Genomic DNA, 18,976 nt, shown 5'->3' on the forward strand with positions numbered 1-18,976 from the left:
GCTTCAAACTGAGAAATGGGCCTTAAGAACAAATTTCATGCTTCTCTTGTAATACACTTATAAGGTTTGCACTGTTCATTTTATATAGAGTTCTGGGTGTTGGAGGGATGTTGTGGGTCTTCATGTAACAATATCAGAAAGGGTTGTCTGTTAAAGACCTTAAACACATCAGCTCTAATCTCCACAGAACAAAATTATCATTGTGCTCCAGCACTTTAGTTTCTCTAGCAGTGCACAGCAGATACAACATCACTTAATGGGCTGGTTAACCAGATTTATACTTGCGTTGCAATGCCAGAATGGTGGTAACTTATCCACAGTACATGAATACATACTGAGAAGTTTTCTTTCCTGTTTTTGAATTTAAAAATTGACTCATAAATTTGCTTTACATGATTTACATGATTTAGATTTACATGATTGCAGATCAGACAGGACTCTTGCAGTGACTACAGACTATTGGTATTTCTGGATTAATTTGTATGTGTGTGTGTGTGTATTTCAGAGATATTTTACCTTGCAATGCGAAAGATTTTTTAATTGTTTAATTTACTTTGGTTCCTGCTCTGAAAGTCATGTGTGTAGGTCTTTGAGTAATTTTAAACCGTTATTTGTAGTCCTATTAAGCAACAGGAAAGAGGAGAAGAAGGTTAGCTATTGGTCTCTGTCCAGTACAAACTCTTAACATTGATTTGGCTGTAGGCTAAGAGTTAAAAGCAAGCCAGTGTGTTGTAGACGATGGATCTATACCACATTGTGTTAATATGCACCAGAGGACTTTTTTCCTTCCCTGTTCTGCACTCAGCTTTAAACCACAAGGTCTTATTCTGATTCACCTCCAGTATATTCCAGCGTAAACCAGTAATGGCTCCATTGAATCCAAATTGTTATCAGAGCCATGCTGTTAGTGATGGTGACCTGTCAGTTAGGATAGGTAAGTGGTGTCTTTTCCCCTCTTTTACCTTTTCAAAGAGGACATGAAATTCTCTGGGATTTGCACCAGTCAGTGAAGAATTCTGCTGTGTTAGTGGAATGTATTCATTACAGTGGTTGGAATGAAACAGGCTATTTGAGTCTCCTCTTCTAATACAAAGTTGCTGTTTTATTTTTGTCTGAAATGTTAACTTATGGCTGCTGGTCTTGCTCCAGTGAAACTGCTAAATGTTTTTTAATGTGTATTTTTAGAACCAAATAGGCTATATTATTTCTGATAGTTGGATCCTTGTGGTCTTTTATTATTTTATGATTGGATCTGTCCAAGCGTCTTGTCTGACATGTCTCCAGATATCATTTATGTATTGCAGTTATTGTAAGCTCCTAGACTTCAGACTGAGTGCACATACTGCCATTGGACCCAGGGAAAATGTCTAGGTTTGATTCAGAGATATAGATTGTCTGTATAGCATTCCCTCCTGAGAACTAATATTTAGGCCAATTGCTTGTTTTGTACTCTGACTTCCATTGTCAGATAAATGTTCAATAAAGCCTGAAGTTGAGAATTATAGTGTACTATGTGGCCTGCAGCAGCAGCATGAGCAGACAGACAGAACAAGATCTAACAGTCCCATCCCACTTCAGCATGGTTAATACTATTATTATTATATTAATATTTTGAGTATTAGAGGCCATATTAGAGAAGCCTCCAAGGGGACCTAGTAGCAGCCTTCCAATACCTAATGGGGGCCCACGAGGTATCTGGAGGGACTTTTTACAAAGGCATGTGGGGATAGGACAAGGGGAATGGCTTTAAACTGGAAGAGCATTTAGGTTAGATATTAAGAAGAAGCTCTTTACTGTGAGGGTGGTGAGAAACCAGAACAGATTTCCCAGAGAACTGGATGCCTCCATCCCTGGAAAAGTGCTCCAGGACAGGCTGGATTGGGCTTTGGGCTTTGAGCAACCTGGTCTAGTGAAAGGTGAACCTGCCTGTAGCAGGGGGTTGTAACTAGATGATCTTCCAACCAAACCATTCTATGATTCTGTGATGATATAGTCACTTCAATACAGAGTTTTCACCCAACTAATGTATCTGATTTGACATCTCAAGGATCTCGAGTGTCTCTCTGCTTGAGGTATGTCAATTTGTAACAGGATATGGTTAAACAGTCCCAGTCCTCCTTAAGTCTTTCTTCACTCTGGACCTTGCACTGCTTCCTTCCACTTCCCCCTCTTTGTCTGGGCCTCATCCCGTTTCATCTCTTTGGTAAGCCAAATGATACCATCCAAGTGGCAGAAAGCTAACTCAGAAACTAAATAATTCTAAGAGAGGGAGAAAGAAGGCGAGGGTATATGAGAGAAAAGGATTACCCTTTTTAAAAGGCAGGGGTTGTTATATCAGTTCAGCTATTTAATACTTATTAATGTTTATGACCTTAGCTTCAATGTACAAATAAATTAAAAAAAAAAGGGGGGGGGCAAAACAATTAAAACGGCTGTGTGTAGGATTTAAACCTTACCATTGGTTTTAAGGGCAAATTGCATGTCAATGACCTTTCTGAACAGAGACACAGTGCTCTTTCCCCCTTTTTAAGATTATAGAATAATTTTTCGGAGTTCGTGGACGTTGTGTTGTCCCATTAAGCTCTTGATGCATATAAATGCCCGTTTGTTCAAACTATTGAAGAAGGCTAAAAGTTTCCTCAATGATGAGTCTCCATCCACTATTACAGATATTTTTAAGCTAACTTCATTGCCGGAGTGACATGACAACCAGTCCTAAGTCTAAGATCTTCCATTGAAGAATAATTACCTGTTCAGTGGAGCTACACTTAAATCAGTGACCAGGGATTATTAGCTTCATGACAGAAGCTTTTAAGAACTGGAGTACCAAGATAGAATAAAGAAAGCAATTATCAGCTTTCTACTGATGTTTCCACTGAAGTTTTCAGTCTTGCGTACATACACAGAGATTCATAGATTTGAGTGGAATCTTGTGAGGTTTGTGAATGTAAATGCCACAGGTAATCTCACAGCTCTACTGCATCATTATGCTTTTTTCATAATCATCCCAAGCTTTTATAAACTCATTGCATTTCATCCTTATTTGCATTTAAAAATCATGTTTTGTTTGGGGTTTGTTTTGGTTTTTGTTTTTTTAAGGAAGCATGGAATCCTTTAATGTGATTTGTTAAACTCCGTCCTTACGAGAAATCTTACTGTCATTACTTTTTAAATCCTGGAATTACTAGTACTTTTGTTGTAAAGGGACCTCCCTACTTTAAGAATGTGGCATTAGGACAGTGTGTTTTCCATTACAATGCAAAGTACATATAAAGCACAAATCCCACTTGAGAGTATAAGCTGTTTGAAGGGTTTTAGTGTCAGCCACTTATTTCTAGGAGGCTGAATTAAGAATTGAAAAAGATGTTTTTACAAGAGCGCTATAGCTGGTACATTAGTGTGTATCTGCATGTCAGGAATACAAAGTGTAGTGAAAGGTGGACTTTTTATATTGCGTATGACAACTACATAGATTTCTTCTTACACTGAGACATTGATGTTTACTGCTTTCAAAAGGCATTTTTCCTGAACAAATCCCCGTAGATTAATTCCTGTCTTCAAAAACAGGCAATATATCAGAATTATGTTATCCTACACACAAGAGAAAGAAAAGCAGCCTTTAGCTATTTTTTCAAATCTGTGTTTCTGGATGATGTTTTTCTGGACTTGCCTCTCATCTCAGCTGCATGTTTATGAATCAGGACTCTCAGAAATTAATGATAAGGCAGCACTCTAAATGTGGTGTAAAAGATTCAAGGCGTGTGTGTGTTTTCATAGATTCTATTGAAAAATTCTAAGTACTTTGTTCTTAATGCATGGAACTCCAGTTGTTAGCCACTGAGTTCTAAGGTTTAGTAGTATTTCCATAGAATTGATTTAAGACATATTCTATCAGTCTGTGCTTTCTAAATTGATGTATTCACACTTTACAAAGACATAAAGATTCATAGTGGTGTTCGTAACTGGATAAAAACATTCTTCTTCTGCCCAAACAGAGGTGCTGCAACAATAAGGTCATTAAAGTGGATATGGGAAGGAGGCAATTTAAGTTTAACCTTTGATATTGTCCCTTATCTAAGGGGATTGTGATTATTATTTTTTAGCTACTTAAAACTGCCTATATTGGAGAATTGAGTTCTGGGTATTCGGATATCTATTCTATGTAATCTATAGCAATGAAGCAGATAATAGGCTTTTTTCTAACAGTGCCCAAGTAGCAATGATAGAGACAAAAGGTAAACTTAGCCTATAGTCATTTACAGTTTTTACATTTTCAAGATTATTTTGCAAGCCAAACAAACCCATAAAATGCTTTTAAATAAAAATAATTATCCCCTTCATGTAGCATAGTTATTTGTGTCTATAAATTATGCCTAGATGCAAATAGACATTTGTCTTGAAATACGCTATTTTTTCATATTGGAAGTATCAATTTGATCATATTTTAACATCCAAAACTTGATATAAAGTTTAATATATGTGATTTAATGACACCAGACTTTGACATACTTTGTCTTTATATTAGATATTGAATAACCTTAGTTACAGCTGGCTTTTCAGCAAGAGCTTGAAAAATATGTATTTATTATTTTCTTTTTTCATTTCTAGCATTACAGACATTGATGTAATGTTAATTAGTAGTCAAGAATAAAGTAAAACCTGATTAAATTATCCTTCATCTAATGACTTGCTTTCTAATGTTGATGAACAATATGATAGTTTGCTTAAACCACCTTTATACATTTACTGTTGAGGAAAATTAAAATAACACTTTTAAATAATGTAATAAAATGTAATTAATCCAATGAAATCATTAAATGATTACAACATTCTTCTTGGTCACTTCTGAGGAAATCCTAATAGTAAAGGAATATTTCAGAGGAAAGAATGTTTCTGGTATCATTTGCTTTAAGAATTAAGTGCTGTGGGAATATAGATTCTTACATGCAAATTAGACTGCTTAATTATTATGACACAAATGTACTTCCCACATTCTTGCCCCAGAAAACTCAAACCAGCTCCACCCCTTATTAAACAGACATACCAAACTACTCTTCGATCACTCCTAACATATATAAAATGCATTAAAATGGAGAGGAATTTAAAATGCCTGGTGAGCTGGACTCGGCAACATTTTTGGCATGCTGTCTTCCTTACAGATGTGATAAAGAGATGGGCAGGCTTTTCAATCAGGATTGCTGCTTTATTATTTTTCCCTCAGCAGCAAGGAGGACAAAACACCAAATTCCACTTTCTCTGTCCTTATATTTGTAAATTTCCCTGTCAGCATCTAAACTGTAGTGTAGTACAAACTAAAATCATAGGATCCCTGAGGAACCCAGTCCAACCTCCTACACAGCACAGAATCAACACTGAATTCAGATCAGGTGGGGCTTAGCATTGCTTCCTTGAAACCGCTGGTGTCACACTGATTTACACACCAGGATTTCATCGAGAGGAAAAAGGCTGTGGTAGTGATATTTTGCTGCTGTTCTTCATTATCTTTCTAATTTCAGTGTAAAGCTTGCCTGGTTTTTGGCTTTGGTCACTTTTTGTTCATGCAATTCGTAAGCAACTGACTTACCAAAAATTCCCCCTGAATTTTAAATGCTTTACCTTCAAGGAATAAGAAAAGTGATCTGATACAAGTATGCTTTCACTGTAGCTTTCAAACATCAGAGTTTGGCATTGTCACTCCCTTGCTAGCCATATTAGTAAAAAATAATATTTAATTATTTATACATTTATATAATTCTTCATATTCTGTTCAAGTGTTGCCTAAAGATTGTTGCTTTTAAAAATATTTTCTTATTTATACATGCCTCTACAATCTCCTGTTAGCCAATTCATCTGTCATTTTCTCATTAGCTTTAATAAAGTTTAAATTCTTCTGCAAGGAGCTGATCCTTACCTGAATGAGTCACATAATTATGCTGATGAAGTTTGGGTAGTTTCCTGTCTGGCTTCTTTGTTATTAAAGGTGGGCACAGTATCTGTGTCCCAGAAACAAAGAATTCTACTACTGAACCAACAGGTAAACAGGAGAATTTAAAAAACTTTTTTACCGAAATAAGGCTGCTTTTGGTAACCAAACTGTCTTCTGTATTGGCTGTATAGATTAACTCCACATAGTTCCAAGAAGACGATTTTTTTCCAGTATAACTTTTTGTCACTGCTGAGATTTCATGGCATAGGAGGTAGTGGTTGGTAATAAATTTCCTAAAAAAGAAATTATGTCAGGCATTTGCTTCTCAGAAAACAGTCTATTATCTTATATTTTGATGGTTTTGTTGCCTGCAACAAGTCTAGGTACAGAAATATCTTGCTCATGCAGTTTTGCTTAAGCAGTGCAACAAGTATGCAGTAGTTTAGGATGAGAGATAAAGAATAACTTATGTAGCTCAGAATTTTAGCAAAACTTGGAGGCAACAAGTGATTAATATGCAGAAATAAAAATAAGACAGAATTGATAACTTCTTCCAAATGGTCATTCTTGTTTGAACTAGAAGAATATATTTAAACATAGTAAAGAAAGTTTCTACACAATTTCTGTCCATTTATAAAAACTGCTAAGCATAAGTGTGAATTTTATATTGGTTTCATGTCCAAATACAAATGAATTTAATGTTACACTATTGCCATTAGTTTAAAATGTGTTTCTCTAGATTTGTTTTCTACAGCTTTATATTGTATCAGACTGATTAAGTATCACAGATAAAACAGTGTGTTACTGTCAAAGAAATGGTCAAAACCAAAAATGAAACTGCAAGAGAAAGTACAAAATACGTAATAGAAATGTTTCAACTGTGTCTAGTAGTGTCCTCAAGCTACCTTTTGATTGCACAGGGAATGATTTTCAGATAAGTAAGTTTAATTCAAATTCTAGAACTCAGTAAAGTTTTCATTCATATGCTTTGCCAAATAATAGCAGAGATACTCTTAGTTTACTATATATGGGCCTGTTTTTATATACCTACTTATATTTCTGAATGCTTTCTTATTTTTCAAGGAGTCTCCATGTCAGCAGCTACAGGATTCCATGGTCATTTTGTAGTCTAGTAAAAATTATTAACTATGCTGGAGATAAAAATATTTCCTTTAAAATTTTTGCTGTTTTGTTCAATGAAATGACAGAGTACTGGTTGTCTAGTGTCCACTGCAGTGCACATCTTCTGTATTCAGCCATGAATGCAACTTTCCTTCTGAACTGCTCTAAATTTTCTCAGTCAAGGTGTGCGCTTTACCAAAGCAGAGTTAAACAAATCTTAGAGCAATTCTAATGTCAGTACTAAGTCATAATCTACCCAGTAAACTTGACTGCCAACCTGGAATATGTTAAATAGCGTTGGTCAACACTTTGAAATATCTGACAGTTATGTTTATGGAGTTGCCATTAGGATACTGTGAAAAATACAGTGTCATCCCACATTTTTAAGAGATCTTTATTATGTGGGAGATCACATACTATTTCAAGGAAGAACTAACTTTCCAAAATCAGCTATAATAAATATGATTCAGTTCTTTAACTTCACAACAGAGAAGAATAACAACAAAGATTTTCTGAATTCAGATGACTGTATTAAAATATTGGAAGGGCATTTATTAGAAGATCTGGTTTAGGACAGCCTAGGAAACGTGAATGAGTAAAAATCAAAATGGGACTAAAATAGAAGAAGTCATAATAGCAACAGATTCTTTTTTAATGCTTTTAGTTGATAATAGACTATAATTCTAAAATGATGAAGGGAAACGGCTGCTGGAGTATAAGACTTATGGTTGCCAATTACAGAAAGGTTAAGTTTGAGAGTAAACCACATATAATTGGATGCTAAGTTCAAGGTGGGGCTTTTTATCTTTAAATATTTCATTTTATGAGTTGCTTAGAGCTCCATTTATTCACACCCACATAGTGTCACACAGAGATCGTTTTAGCAGGTTGGTAAAAGGCTCGTTGGTTGGAGTAAGCAAATTAGCCCTGCTGAGAACTGTGCTGCTTCAGGCTAGCCTGTTTGACAATAACGTATCACTGAAACTGGAGCCCTTTTGCAAAACCTTTTTTTTTTTTCTAGAAGAAATATCATTACGAAAGACTTTTCAAGAATATATATTCAAAAATTTACTGATCAGAGTAACTCTTTCAGTGAATGACACCCTACACAATGGTCTGAGAATCACAAGACATGGCATATATAAAGCAAGGTTTGTGGAAAAGTCTTGAACTCAACTCGTCTTTTTTGACACCTGTGGTAGGCTCATTTTTCTCCTAGGGTACTCTTTGGTATGGTAGTGGCTGTAGTCTTTTGACAGCTCATCAAGACCTTGGATAAAATACTGGATGTGTTAAAATCAGTTACAACCTTTCATGTTCCCAGATTTAATCAGTAGTGTCATCAGTTACTAATTCTGTCACACTCAATGCTATAAGTGCTTCAAGATGCATCTGCTGGAGGGTGTCACCCTGCAGGCATATAACCAAGACCTGAAATAGAATGAAACAAGGCCAAACCTTTAATCAACCTGGCAAAGGGAAGCAAGTTCCTACTTTGCTTCTTGCAACAATAAGGAAGGCTATGAAAAACCTTATTCAAGAAATTAATGAATTCTAAGCCTGCCCAAATGAACATGGAAGTTTAAGTAGTGATGGCTTTTACAGTCTGGTAATATGTGTAAATCAGAATGACATCTCTTAATTTTCTTTACATCATGTGTGATAGGAAATGTTCAGGTTTCGCATACTCATGTCAAGTGTACTTTCATGTCAGTATGAATTAGAGGCTGCCCCATGGAAATGTGTGAAAACCAAGGTGTATCAAATGGGAATTTGTTTTGAGTAATGAAAGAAATCCTTTCCAAAGAGTCTGCTCACTCGCAGGTGATGTAGAGCAGTAGATGATTTTAACTATGCTACTTTGTTATAGGCAATAAACCACAAGGGAAATTTTGCTACCCCGTCTCTGTAGTTGTTCTTGAGTTTCAGCAACCAATCAGTTTTTAAAAACTGATAGTGAAGAATTTAGCTTTAGGAAATACACAGGGACTCGGTAATATTATATATATAACTGTGTATTAGTATTATATATAATATAAGTATTGCTTATATATCTATAAATATAAGTATTGCTACTGTTCAAGCTAAGCATGTTAGCTAGGCAGCAGCTTTCTCTTTGATCAAATTTCTGTTCCTATATTAGGAATAGTTCTGTGTGGAATTTTGTGATCAGTTAACTACTTTGGATTCAGATGTGTTGCTTTATTACTGGGCTTATTTTGGAATATCATATTTGCCTTTGGGTATCAATTTATTTGCACCAAAGAATATCAAGTAGCTCAGGTCACTTAGGTCTGCGTTGAAAGAGGACCAGACAGTGGCTCTAACTGTGTATGTATTTTGCTGTTATAATGATGTCTTTTTTCTAAACAGGTATGTGCTTGTTCTCCACTTTCCTAACTAGGATAAAAGCTGTGTCACTACAATTCCAAATGAAAAATCATGTGTTCTGTTTCAATCTGGGATAAATTAATGGGGATCCAGTGCTATAATATCCATGCATTCTTAGTCCTTGACTGTCTTGGAGTCTAGGGAAACTGAGGATATCCAAGGCTATATTAAAAAAAGGCATGGCAAATTAAAATTCCTGCTAACAGCTCTGCTTCCAGCTGTCTTCCCTTTGTAATTCTCTTAGAGAAGGTAGAAATATCTAAACATTTCTATGCAGGCTATTTCTGACAAATATCTTTGCTATGTAGTCTTCATTTTTAATAAGACTATCACTTTACATTCTTGATATTCATGACTGAAAATGAGCAGTAGAGAAGAATGGCATTATCAATATTTTATTTTTTTTAAAGCATATGACCACATTTATCCCTATTGTACACTAAGTTTAATGCAAATTAGGTCAGGAAACAAAACTGTTTCCATAACACCTTGATGTTTTAACTTCTGAGATTTTACTCAGTGAAGGTCAGCTGCTCCTGAGTGAATCAGGTAAGTTGCACTTATGTGGTTTTGGAAAAAGAAAGTACAAAAGCAAAATCCACTGTTTGCTTACAGTGTTACTTCTGACTTCATCTGCTGTGGATACATTGCTTTAACTGTGTACAAGCATTGACTTTCTTCTGACCTTAGGTTTTCTTTATTGATTTCCTTTTGACTTTGTTTAGTTAACTGTCACTCACTGCTGAAATGAGGAGTGTTTTCTTTTAAAGCTCTTTCAAATCTTCACAACAGTTACAATAGTAAATAAGTTAACACATATACAGGATAAAAAACAATACAACAGAATATTTCAAGAGGGGTTAGTACTGTGTAAAACTGCATTAGCTTACAGAAATGTTGTTGCATGGGTAGAGCTAAGACTTGCCATTGACAGATAAAGCTTTCAGGGAGTGTACCCTTTAATATCAGGGACAGTTAAATGAAAATCATCTGCTACCATACCTGAACATGCAATTTGAACTAAAAAAAAAAAAAGTACATTTCTAGAATAAATTATTTTTAGGGAAGGTGCTTAGGGCATTTTCTGCTTGTATTAGTGGTTGTCTGAGGTTCAGGAAGATGAAGAACCAGCATCAGTGAACTAAAATTAAGTAGAAGCCCACAATTTGTTATGTAAATATGTAGTATGTTTCATCATACATAACTCTTCTTTGGCACTTTCTTTCAATGACACAAAATGATTTCAAAATGTTAGAAATGTGTTTTGGTTTATTATTAGCAGATTTTTTTTCTAAGCAAACATAATCCTATGTCTGTAAGGGCAGTTTTAGAAACTGTATGGGAAGTATTGAGAAATGCAGTCTCATCTGATAGCAGTTTATGTTCCAACAAATACAAACACTCATACTTCAGTGTTTGCTTCTTAAATTCCACTCTGCCTTGCTTTATTTCACTAATGTGGTGTTCCTGATTGTAAATAAATGTCAGATTTCTGATATGTGTATATATATCAGGTTATTACTGATAAAAAAAAAAAAAAAAAGTGATTTTCGTCGTTACACATTAATTCATTCTCCAGTAAAACTACAGCATTTCCTAAATCATGTAAAAATTATAAGCTGCATTTAGATACTGTTTTCTTTGGCAAATTATGTTCAAGACAGAGAAAGAAATTAGAAGTGTCATAACAACACTGAACTGTATGATGTGTGACAACTTTCGGTGTTGCAAATGATTCAAGGAGTAAATATACTGCTTGATGCAGTACTGACTGTATGTGTCTCTCCTTTGATCTTTGAATAACTTTTGCTAGCAACCAGTTATGCTGAATTTAGAAAGGGAAATTCCCAGGAGTTCTGTTATGCACAGGAATGTAAAATAATTTCTGACATAAGACATCCTAAAAGAAAAGAATAAAACCAGAATTTTAAGTTTGTAAAATCTAGCTAGAAATTGAAAGAGCAATTTTCTAATATAGATAAATCCAGGACAAAATATAGATCCCTGTGTATTCACATGAATGTAGTCAGTCATTTTTCATCGCTTCAAGGATCCTGGATTAATTTTTCATTCATTTATATAATGCTGATAAGGAACGCGCAGTATTTACACATTGGATTTTTTAGTCTCTTTGTCAACCCTTTAAATAACAGAAAATAAAAATATTTTTTTATTTTACCCAAGCATCTAGTGTTATCTAAACCATTTTATAAAACTGTCTTTAGGCAGAAAACCATAAAATGAAACACAACGAAGACTAATAATTTTCTCTCTTACTGACTATATATCTCCGAGAATAAAGATAACTGAGGCTGAATCAGAAGATGAGTACATATGTCTTTTTATGCTTATCAGAAAAAATGCCTACCCTCTTAAAACAGAACAACTGATTCTGTAGACTTTCCACAATGGGAGCATATTTCTGATATATTAGTTTGCATCCAGGAGGAATTTGGTAGCTCATTTAGGTAGTTATGAAGAGCCTAGTACATAATTATTCACTATTCTAAATGCCAAACATCTTCTAAACCCTACAGATATTTATTCTTACAACTTTTGCCTTGTGCTTGCACAGAGACCCTTGTATATGGGGAAGAGAAGCCTATCAACAAGAAGTTTGTAGAACAGGAGGTACGTTATTCCCCTATTTTACTATTCCCTTTATATTTCCTTTTTTTTTTAATCTCACAAATATGTTTTTGTTAAGTAGACTTTATTCTGATGCTGGCCATGTGACATTTGCATGATCTGAATTATTTGTTTGATTCAGCAAACACATAGGGTATCTTTTGGGACACACTTGTTTTATTGATGCTGAAGGGACTTGCATGTACACTTGAAGTATTATATAGCTGAATAGAATCAAGCATGTAAGGAAATATTTATATATGTGCTTCTGTGATTGCTAAATAAGGTGTGCATGAATAACACAAATCACTCTGTTACACTTTGTTCTGATTTTTTTTTTTCTTTCAGTACCTTATATTCTAGTTAGTTCTGAATTTTTCTGGGAAAAATTGTGTGATTACTATTTTGCAAAGATATATACATATATGTCTTACAAAGTTAACGTGACAATTATCTTTCAAATATATATTTCAGTATTTTTTCATTTTAAAGCAACACGTTTTTTTCTTTATGCCTCTTAGATAATGAAACATATAATTATCTAGACATTGCTCTTTTTACACATGCAGAATTGCAAGCTGTTTTTGTATTTTGTTATTTTTATGATCCATGTTAATGTTTTCTAGGCATTTTGGGTTTAAATTTCATATGTCAAAATAGAAAAGATATTTTTATGTGCTATCCAGTATTAGGCATCTGATTTCACCAGCTATAACAGGTGAACAAAACAGCAAGACAGAACCAGTGCCAATAGGACAGATTATATTAAATAATTTTAAAAAAATAAATAAACCAGCAAGCTTTAAGTTCTGTTATCAAATTAATTCCTAGTTCAAAATTCTTGTTCCAGAACTTAAAATTAAATTTTTCCACAAATTAATTTTAAAATTCACTTAGGCTGCAGAAATAAAAATATTTGAAGCAATAAATACATTAAATTATATGTGTGATTATCATATATACTGTTACTCAGTATCACACAAAATATCTTAGTAAGGCAGATAGATACATATTTAAAATCTGTTTATATTTAAAATCTGGATACAGACATTCTCATTAGTGTGGTTGGTCCTGTGGACCATTCAGATGTTTTAAGGTACTGGCTCTGTGTGTGTGTGTGTGTGTGTGTGTGTGTGTGTGTGTGTATGTGTGTGTGTGTATGGTGGTAAAACGGAAAATAATTGATCGCCAGGGTGGAAGAGGACAGAAAAAAATGTTAAGGCCAAGTCTGAATCTTCTCAAGATTTTGGTACAGAGAAAAGGAGAAACAAAGGGCTAAGAAAGGAAAAAAATATTTAGTGTTCTATCCAGATTTCATAGAGATTAATAACTGAACTTCCTCTGGTTTTAGAGAACCATTAGATTAGAAATGGGTGATTCAAAAATCTTAGATTTAGTAAAGTAAGATGCAGCATAGCATTGCTTGTAACACAGTAGTGAATATGTCTACAGAAAATTGTGTCCTTCATTGGAGGATGCCAGTCTGTTTTTAAGCCTCAGCATCTAAAAATGTCTTGAAAAAAAGAAGCAGAACGTACCCTGCCTGATCACGACAAGTGACTGGAAGAAAAGTGAATTTTGTAATGAACAGATACAGTGCTATCCAGAGTATATAAATAAACACATTGCATCCAGGGATGTAGGCAGGATAGTAGAGTTCATTAGAAAAGCAATCTTCTGGGATGCTGTCTGCTTTTGAAAAGTCTCAGACTGAGAGAAATGGCAAAATTCTGTGCCATGTCAAGGGAATTGTTCTCTGCGAAGGAAAATCTGAGTAATGTAACTAAAGGGAATTACAGGGCCTAACTGCGATATCTTAGCTCCATCTTTTCTCAGTTCTATATTTCTTATTGTACAGTACTGGCCAGCTGTGACCTCCAGCTAGGATCCATGTTTCTTCAATCATCTTTTCCACTTGCATGCTTACATCACCGTTCACGTGAGGGTGATGATGGGAGGGATTGCCGCTGCCTTTCTGTACTGAATAAAGATTCAATGAAAACAATATTACTCTGGAAAGAGATGACTGTGATAATCTCAGGGATTGCTTGAATAACTGTTATACAAATTTTAAGACCTTATACAGATTTATACCAGGCAGTAGCTAACTTCATGTCTGTAGAGGATACCCATTTTTGTCTTGTAGCAGTAAGGCACCTGAGTCTACTTCCACCTCTGTCTTTAGATGCACTGGTTCCATCACAAAGCATGCTATTTCTGGACAGAGCTTTCCTGTTATCTTTGGAAATGACATCATATATAGCTGTGGAATCAAGTTCTTTAGGGTGTGCTTTACAGATTTTTCTCCATAAAAAACATGACTTAACACAGTGCTCTCTTTTTCAAGATTTCATTTATTAGATCAGAGTGAATAACATTGAGCTGTGTAAATGCAAAAGACACAAATATAAGAGGAATCTTACCCCCAGTACATGTATTTCATTTCAGTAGCAGTTGTCTATAAATAGTACTTCAGTAACTTACTTACTTTAACTCATAAAGATGTAGTTTATAGGAAACAGTTGATGGGATAGTAGAAGAATATATGGAGATTTATTTTAGCAAACATTGATTCTTCTAAAGATAGCAAGATACAACGTAACCTGATTTATAAATGGAAATAAACTAAAAATAGTAAATGTATTTTCATATACTTTTTTCTATATACTTCAAAACAATAGCTCTGTACTGCAATTTCCCTTTCCACTATCTGGTCTGAAGCTCCTTTTCTGTTTCCTTTGAAGTTTATGGAAATATTCCAATTGGGCTGAAATAATTTTTTCTACTTAAAATTTACCCTATTAAACATTTGCTTGACTAGATCTCTGCTTAAAATTGCGGAGGAGTCACTTCTGTAAAATGAACATGTATAAAATGTCATGAGGTTATTGATCTAGTAGAGCTCTTTGGAATTCAATTCAGTGCTTTCCTTCAGGAAAGAAGTGCTAAAACCATATATTATATATAAATACATCCATTTCAGAATTTCACTAAATTCCACAACCAGTTTGCAGATAGTGCAGTGGGACTGTAGCTTTTGTTCTGATGCTTGATACTACTGGCACAAATACTCTTGAGATTTAATTCTTCTCTGAGAGGTTAAATTTTTATCTCGTGCATGTGCTGTGATACAGGACCACACTGTCTTTGTTCCACTATTTTACAGAGAAGAAATCAGCAAATGTCTTGTATCTAACAGTGCATTTTCCTGATCTGGTGTGTTGGCTCAAATCTGCTGGTTGGTAATCTGGTAGAAAGCCTGCACCGTTCCCACCTGTCTGTGTAGGAAATAGAATTTAGAATAGGCCTACATATCCTATCTGTATTTGGACTGTAAATTAACACAGTACTAATTTGCACTTAATAGTTTTATAAAGCCTGCCTACATATTTTTAAATGAATGAAATTACTTCAATAAACTGCCATAGACTTCCACTGAGCACTATGGAGAGATGAATGTGCAGGCAAAATATTTTACTTCAATATTATGCACTGGAGTGTCCTTAGAGTGCCATGCAATATTTTTAATTCTACAGCTGCTGTTGAGGCTTATCTGACTTTGTAGCACAGTAGTAATAGTAATCCTTCACCTTGCCCATTTCCTTTGTTTTCTTTCACTTGCTTGTCATCCTCACCACTCATCTTGGTACATGGACTGTTACACAGAAATTTATGCAGAAATTTTCATATCTAAATATATATTTTATCTTCCTTTCTAGCCTCATCTGCTAACATATTTTAAGGCTGCAGGCAGGCATTATTTGCAAAAGTCTGCCAAGAATTTTTACCAGCAAGATGAGCCAATCTCATTAAGGACTGTTGTGGTTTGACCCCAGTTGGCTGCAAAGTACCACACAGCTACTTACTCACTCCCTGCTCCCTCCTCCCCCTGCTCTACGAGTATTAAAGCCTATTTATAGCACCATAACAAAATGCAGAACAACAGACCAGGGTCCAAAATATCACCCATCACCACTGGTGGACATTATTTAAGAATTCACATTAAATGCTGTGATTTTGATAGTCCAAAGATTAATGAATTAATGTATGGGGGGGGGGGGGGTGTTGTTTTGGGGCTTTTTGCTTTTTTTTTACCATGACATACTCAAATGAAGATATTTCTTAGTTGTAGCTTCTCAGTATAATATAAAGGAAATATTTCAGGACAGTCGACAATTTTCATTCTACTACTATTAATATTATTTATACAACTTTTGAACATAGAAGCAAAATTAGGATGGAGTAATCTGTTACCTTGCACCTGGATAAGAGTCATAGCCCTAGGACAGGCACACAAGAACTGCATCTGAATGTAAATGAATATTAAAATGAAACTTTTTATTTTCCCCTAAACTGTTTACAGTAAATGAGTATTGTAAGTGAAATAAATGCTAGCCATAGCTCATTATTTGCATGATAATGCACAGCAGAAGAAGCTGTGAAATGTTTAGTTTTTCCTTTTTGGTTCTCCATGTTTACTTGCACAAATCTAGGAAGAGGAGTGAGTGATAATAAAAGCTCCATTTCCACAATGACATAATGACCAAGATACATGTTGTTTTGGGAATGGTAATGTGTTGCCAATTCTATAGACATTTGCAACAGGGAATTTTGCTGCTGAATCTGAGTAACAGAAACAACTGCAGTATAACCAAACCTAGTCCTCAGTTTTCATGTGTAAATTAGCATATTTACTTTTATTTTACTTTAAAGCAGATATCTGCTAGTGATGCCTACAGTGTCTTAACATTCCTTTCATTTGGACATAGTTTGACAAACACCTTTTCAATTTGCTTTTTCCTGCATCCCACTAGGTTCTTAAGATTAGAGCTGACATAGGAGCCTACTGTGTAGAACTTACTTATGGTCATGCAGCAAACTGAATTAAATTAGTCCATGCTGTGTACTGTACCCTATACTGCTATTTGGTAACAATATACCAAACATAATCCTCTGTAAGAAAACAATAGGATTAAGTGCTTGAAATGCCGCCTTCTCCATACATTCATGTTTACACTGCAGATATCTATATAGTGCAGATATCATGCATATAAAACCCGATCCTGCACTCACTGAATTCAGTGAGAATCCTATAGGTTCTCACTGCAAACTGCTTCTCCAGTAGGATATAGTATTGGTGAGAGTCTTTGCTCTTATTGTTGCTATCATGTCTAACTTAATTTAGACTAAAGTTATTTAAATATACCATAGAACGGGAACTTTGAATTCTGAACATACTTTCACTCTACACATTGAAGGTTCTGCAGAAACTAATGGACATATCTAGCACAGGGGTGCAGTACCTGATCTAGAGATCCCTGAACATGTCTTCTTATAAAACACAAAAATATTTGTAATACAAACAAAAAATATGTTTGTACAAGTGTAGTTGAGTTAATCTGGTGAGATACTTTACATACTTAGGACACTGGTAATGCATTTGTATGACTAGTTTACTTCTGGTTCAGTGGGATTATATAGATAGACCTCCTGAATTTCTCTTTCAAATTAAAAATCTAGACTGATCTTACATCTTAGGTATGGCATTTGAAAGCTTCATCACTGTTAATTATCTACTATCCCTTTATTCCAAGATATAAGGAAGTATTATTTCCATTTCAGATATGATTAAATTCGATATAAAAAATAACATCATTCTTGTATGGTCATGTAATTGATCACTAATAGGACAGGTAATTTAAAATGGGTTTCAAATTTATTATCAAACTACCTATTCTTCCTAAAGATATTTTAATTGAATCAGGTAATCTGAATAGACAGTCCTGAAATGTATCTTGTCTTTGAAATTACAGGCATATTAATTTGAACTTTTATTAATTACAATAATATGGCTGGGAGGCAGAGAAATGCAAATCATATATGTAATGTGCTGGACAAAAATGATATACAAAAGACCATTAAATTTAGGTTGGTTACAAAGATCTGGAAAAGAACTGGCTTTCTGAAAGACAAAGATACACAACATCAGCTCCTATTAAATCACAAGTCAATGAAAAGCTGACTTCATCGCAAAGTAAGTGCTGACTTAAGTAATTTTCTTAGTCAGAAAGAACTGTTGTGTATGTATTTACCAGAAGCATGAAAACACACATTTTTCTCTTTCAGAAAACAAGGCAGGGAGGGGTCTATGATCTCATTCCCTATATTATACCAATCAACAAATAAATAGCCTTACCTAAAAGCAGGGATCAGGAAAATAATACAATAGGTTTAGAAACTTAACACAGTAGATATTCACATACATAGGCTTATTCTAGTCTTCATCTGGATTCTCATTAATGCTGTCCTGAAAATGCAGTATCATGTAGTAATCAGAATTCTTGTACAAATATAATAATAACTATGTGAAAATCACACAAATTTAATGTCTTACTAGAAATCTTTCTCATTTTGTTCTTTTTAAAATGAGGAAAGAATATTGACATAGTAATTAAATCATATAGGTGTGTATATACATATATATATTTCTTTGAAAAATATTCTCATATTGTTGAATGTCCCATATAAATCAGTGCCCTAAGTTCATGACTTCTTCATGAGAAGAGTTTGAAGGCAGAAAGTGTGCTTGTACATGTACAGCTTTTGGGAGCAAGACCCTAATTTGGGGTAAAATCTCCTCTTAGTTTACAAGTTTTCACTGGAGTCCTTATGTTTAACTAAAAAGGCCCACTGACAAACAGTTGTTCAGTGCTATGAGAAACATGAAGCATTGTGCAACAGCATCATTATTCTTGGTTTTGTTCAAAATTGGTATGTTCTGGTTATTTGGACTGCATGATGAAGTGTCTGCCAGTATATGTATATTAACTAACAAAAAAATATTCTATATATGAATGACATTTTGAACTAATTGCTACTGTATATAATTTTCAGTTAAATTTATCTTTT

Source organism: Lathamus discolor, chromosome 3 (assembly GCF_037157495.1).
Source record: "Lathamus discolor isolate bLatDis1 chromosome 3, bLatDis1.hap1, whole genome shotgun sequence".
Taxonomy (NCBI): Eukaryota; Metazoa; Chordata; class Aves; order Psittaciformes; family Psittacidae; genus Lathamus; species Lathamus discolor.